Below are 5637 nucleotides of genomic sequence, written 5' to 3' on the forward strand. Positions count from 1 at the left end.
GTCGGCATAAAGCCGGATCATTATTGGTCAAATGTTTTGTGACTTAGAGCTGTGGCTCTGGGTTTTAGGGTGTTCCCCTATCCACTCGGGAGCTTTGTTATCTCCCGTGGTCGCCCCAACCGAAGACGCTTGTGCCATAATCACGTTGTTTGAGGGTCCAGTTAGCGGCCGCTTTTCGTGGTTGGTTGGCGTCTAAAGCTCCATAGGGTCTTCTCGTCTTGTGTGTGTATACCCGCTTCTGCACGGGTAGATCAGTTTCATTGACCGGGAAAAAGAGACAGTTAAACCTCGTTATGCCATTCATACAGGTCTCCATTTAAAAGACAATTGATTGCGCTACCTTTGCACGGTTAAAATACCGCGGCCGTTAAACTTTTGGTCACAGGGCAGGCGGGACCTCCTATAATTAGTGGTGGCAGGAGGCGATGTTTTTGGTAAACAGGCGGGGTTTAGGTTTGCCGAGTTCCTTTTTATCCTTTAAGTCTTTCCCTTGATTTAAGCACTCCTGTGTGGGGGTAACGATGTTCTATTACATGGTCTTCTCGGCCTAGGGCGGCGGTGGTGCATTGCCCTCTTTTGTTGGGTTCGTTAATTGTCGATGGGATGTCCGATTCGACTTACACATGTGCTGGGAGAAGGTCTTTCTTCTTATTACTCGTTCTAGCATGGTCCCTCCTATGGGGGCATAGGATGGCCCAGTAATACTAGGGGCTTTGGAGATTTAATGTTATAATAGGCTTGGGTTGGTCTGAGCTTTAACGCTTTCTGTTCAGATGGCTGCTTTTAGGCCCACTGAAACCTAGGGCCTTAGTTTTAATATATTCCTTAGCCTCCTGTTTAAGGTTGTGTCTTTGTTAAGGGAGCTGTACCTCCCTTGACTAACTCCCGCGGGTGTCCTTTGTGCCTTGTTTAAGTAAAACTGTTGTGGGCGAGGGCGCAGCGGGGCTGAACTTCTATTCATTTCTTGGGCAACCAGCTATAACCTGACTCGGTAGGTCTTTCACCTCTACTCGGGGGTCTTCCCACTCTTTTTGCCACAGAGACGGGTTGGCCCTATAATAGGCTGCCCCGGAGTAGCTCGTCCGGTTTCGGGGGTTCAAACTAGAGGTCTCTTTGCTTGAGGTTACTGGCTAGATCATGATGCAAAAGGTACGAGATGTAGTCTCTGCTTTTATCTACTTTAGTGCGTTATTTCATTTCTCTTTCAGCTTTCCCTTGCGGTACTTTGTCTATAGCGTCTTTATTTCCTTTTCTGTCGCCCGTACTGGGGTGGTCGAATGGTTTAGTCTGTGCTTTTAGCTTTTTGTAGGACTATCTATATCATTTAATTTGGTTTTTATAGTCTGAGCTAGCTGTTTAGTTCAGGGTGATCCAACTTGCATGGATGTCTTCTCGGTGTAAGGGAGTCGCTTAACTGTCTCAGCCACACCCTGATTATTCCAAGTGCACCTTCCGGTACACTTACCATGTTACGACTTGCCTCCCCTTGTGACGGATGTTGTGTTATTTACCTTGGTGTAGGCGGTTGTTGGGGAGAGTGACGGGCGGTGTGTGCGCGCTTCAGAGCCGGCTTCAAGGGGGCACTCTATTCCCCCTTTACTGCTAAATCCACCTTCGGATTGTCGTTTCAGACAACCTTCCGTGAATAATCTGGATCAGATAGTGTAGCCCATTTCTTCCTACTTCGTACGCTACACCTCGACCTGACGTTTTGAGTATTACTCATTCTGCTTACTGTAGTACCTTCACAGGGTAAGCTGGCGACGGTGGTATATAGGCGGGAAAAGCAAGGAGTAGTGAGGTTGAACGGGGGTTATCGGTTCTAGAACAGGCTCCTCTAGGGGGGTCTGAAGCACCGCCAAGTCCTTTGGGTTTTAAGCTGGCGCTCGTAGTCCCCTGGCGGATATTTGTTGTACTGGAATATCTAAGTTTACGGCGGGGCATAGTGGGGTATCTAATCCCAGTTTGTGTCCCAGCTGTCGTGGGTTCTGGTGGGAAGGGGTAAAGCTACTTTCGTGTCTATAATTCGAGCCCCTAGGTGCGTATGACGGCCTAAGGGGTCTTCGGCTTTAGTATTTTATTCTCCATAACCACTCTTTACGCCGAGTGAATCAACTAGGGCCTCTCGTATAACCGCGGTGGCTGGCACGAGTTTTACCGGCCCTCTTAACCCTGACTAAGTCAAGTTTTCACTTATGGCTTAATGTCTATCACTGCTGAATTCCCTTGGGGGGTGTGGCTAAGCAAGGCGTCTTGGGCTAAAAAGTGTGCCTGATACCGGCTCCTCGTCCCCGGACGGGGGGATTGAGGGCATCCTCACAGGGGTGCGGAGGCTTGCATGTGTAAATTGGGTTAAAGCTGATAATAAAGTCAGGACCAAACCTTTGTGCCCGTGGGGCTTTCTACGGCCCATCTTAACATCTTCAGTGTTATGCTTTGCTTAAGCTACACTAGCCACACAGTAACATCTTTTTGCAACACTATATATACCAACACGTAACAGAACTCGTTGAAGACGCCAGTCGAGTCTTTCCATGGTTTCGGGGTTTGACATGAATATTAGACTTTTTCGGGCGTAGGGGGTAGGGGGGTTTGTCGCGCGAAAAAACCTCCTAGTTTTCCAAAGAAGGGGGGCAGTATAATAGGGTAGTGTGGGTTGAGAACTGATCTATTATGCACCTGATATCACTTATGTGGTTCTTCGATGAATGTTGATGGAGTATTGGACAGTTATTTCTCATTCAAGGAAATGTACACCCTTTAAACGTTAACATTAGGAAGGAGTCGCCAAATGCCAAGTGAAAGTGAAGGAAAAAAAGGAACCAGATGCATGTATAGTGAACGCCCGGCATGGTGGGTAACGAGTCGTTAGTATGCCACCATTAACTTATGCCTGGAAAGTTCAATTCTTAGGGGGATTATAAATTTATGGCCCTGAAATAGGAACCAAATGCCAGGAATAGTTCATTCTGTGAAACCCCCACAATTTTGTCCGTGATCTTATCATTAAGAGTATGCACGATTTAGTCGTGTTGGTCGGTTCTCACTACATTAAATAAGTATATATCTATTTTTGATGGGTAACGCAAGGAAAATGGTTTGATGGAGTAATAGGGATTAATCTATTTATCAGGTTTTCTTATTTATATTCTGAATCTTAATTTAATGCTTATGTATACCTTAGTTCAATTATTACTTGCTTTGTCCTTATTTATTGTTATTTGGTTATTATTGTGTTGTTCTTAGATTCAGTTATGTAATGTAAAGCAGTCATTTACCTGACATAATATGAATGGGGATTATACATAGTATGTACCTACACCATATATATATGTATAATTATACATAGTATGTACTATACCATCTGTGCATGGATATTGTACATACTATGAGTATACAACATTTGTATACCAAAGTACATATATTTGGCGGCGGGCGGCGGGCGGCGTGTCGCCAGAGAATAGTTTAACTTAGAATACTAGCTTTGGGAGTTAGAGGTGGAAGTTAAAATCTTTCTTTTCTGGGCCTCAGGGAGACTTTAACCTCCGGTCTCCGGATTACAAAACCGGCGCTTTGAACTAAGCTACTGGGGCAGTTTCATTCTAGGGCTTTGTTCTCTATTCATCCGGCTAGCGGGGCGAGAACTAAGAATACAGAGAAGTAGATGACTGAGGCTACTTGCCCGATAATGACGTATGGGTGTTCTACTGGTATTCCTCCGATTCATGTCAAGATGATGACGTCTGCTACTAAAGTTCAGAATAGGAATTGTGTAATAGGTCGGAATGTTAGACCTCGTTGCTTTGAGGTGTGTAGAATGGGAACAACCATTAGTACTAAAATGGAGAATAGAAGGGCTAGTACTCCGCCTAATTTGTTGGGGATTTGAACGCAGGATGGCGTAGGCAAATAGGAAGTATCACTCTGGTTTAATATGGGTGGGGTGACCATGGGGTTGGCGGGTGTAAAATTATCTGGGTCTCCTAGTAAGTTGGGTGAAAAGAGGGCTAATGAGGTTAGTGCTAGTAGTATAACTGCGAAGCCTAGAAGGTCTTTGTAGGAGAAGTATGGGTGGAATGAAATTTTATCGGCGTCCGAGTTAAGGCCGGCAGGGTTATTTGATCCTGTTTCGTGTAGGAATAAAAGGTGGAGGATTGTGGCCCTGCAATTACGAAAGGGAATAGGAAGTGGAATGCGAAGAATCGGGTTAGAGTGGCGTTATCTACGGAGAAGCCCCCTCAGATTCACTCTACTAGTGCGCCCCCCACATATGGGACGGCAGATAATAAGTTGGTAATTACAGTGGCCCCTCAGAAAGACATTTGTCCTCAGGGGAGAACGTAGCCTACAAAGGCAGTCATCATAACAAGAAGGAGAAGGACTACTCCAATGTTTCATGTCTCTTTGTAAAGGTATGAGCCGTAGTAAAGTCCTCGGCCAATGTGGGCGTAAATGCAGATAAAGAAGAATGATGCTCCGTTTGCGTGCATGCTTCGGATCAGTCAGCCGTAGTTTACGTCACGGCAAATGTGGGCAACAGAAGAGAATGCAGTTGCGATGTCAGAAGTGTAGTGTATAGCCAGGAATAATCCTGTTAAAATTTGTGCTGCTAAACACAGCCCTAAAAGTGAGCCGAAGTTTCATCAGACTGAAATGTTAGAAGGGCTGGGAGGTCGACTAGTGCGTCGTTAGCGATTTTTAGGAGTGGGTGGGTTTTTCGTAGGCTTGCCATTAGGGTTTCTATAGTTGAATAACAACGGTGGTTTTTCGAGTCATTGGTCTCGGTTAGAATCCGGGTAGAAATTATGGTATACTTTGTGTGTCTTTGATTATTTGGGTTTGTTTTAGGGATGGTAGGTGTTGCATCCAATCCTGCCCCGTATTTCGCGGCATTAGGGTTAGTGATGTCTTCTGGAGCGGGTTGTGCTGTTTTAGCAATGTTTGGGTCTCCGTTTCTGGCCTTGGCTCTTTTCTTAATTTATTTAGGGGGATGTTAGTAGTTTTGGGTATTCGGCTGCCTTGGCAGCTGACCCGCACCCTGAAAGCTGGGGGGATGCGTCTGTCTTTGAGCATGCAATGTTCTACTTTGTGGTAGTCGTTGCAGGGCTACTTTATTTTGGCTCGTCATGATATGATTTTAGTGCGGGGGTGTTGAGTAGCTGTAAAGAATTGTTGATGGTTCGGGGAGATGTTGGTGGGGTTTCTATGCTTTATGCTTCAGGGGGTGTTATGATAGTGTTATGCGCTTGAGTTTTATTGCTAACCCTATTTGTAGTGTTAGAGTTGACTCGTGGTTTAAGTCGGGGGGCTTTACGGGCTGTTTAGGTAGAGGCTAAAAGGGTGGCCAGTCCTGTGGTGATTATGAAGATTATTAGATATGTCTTGATGATCCCTCGTTGGGCGTCGCTAGTGGCGGCGGATATTTTTGCCTGGGCTGAAGCTAGCCCTTTGGGGCCTGCGGCTTCAAATCAGGATTGGTCTACTAGTTGGTTGGCCATTGTTTGGCCTAAAACCAGGTTTAGTTTAGGGGCCAGGCGGTGTACTGTTGCGGGGAAGTAGCCAAGTATATTTGAGAAGTTGTGTAGTTTAATGATTGGGGTAGGTTTAAATTGTTTGGCAGTAAGGGCGGCTAGTTCT

General features: G+C 45.7%; 1 non-coding gene and 1 pseudogene across 1 annotated transcript; one reads left to right on the top strand and one right to left on the bottom strand.

Moving 5' to 3' along the window:
• Positions 1-1432: 1432 nt before the first annotated feature.
• On the bottom strand, positions 1433-2387 carry LOC143099486 (18S ribosomal RNA). The gene has a single exon (XR_012981633.1). It is a non-coding gene; the product is annotated as an 18S ribosomal RNA (ribosomal RNA).
• A 2418-nt stretch (positions 2388-4805) lies between these two features.
• Positions 4806-5325, top strand: LOC143099483 (NADH-ubiquinone oxidoreductase chain 6-like; annotated as a pseudogene).
• Positions 5326-5637: the final 312 nt, after the last annotated feature.

The sequence above is a fragment of the Alosa pseudoharengus genome, unplaced genomic scaffold, assembly GCF_046254945.1.
Source record: "Alosa pseudoharengus isolate Yale_2024_CS ecotype anadromous, Long Island Sound unplaced genomic scaffold, YU_APseudo_1.1 YU_APseudo_1.1_scf_292, whole genome shotgun sequence".
Classification (NCBI taxonomy): Eukaryota; Metazoa; Chordata; class Actinopteri; order Clupeiformes; family Clupeidae; genus Alosa; species Alosa pseudoharengus.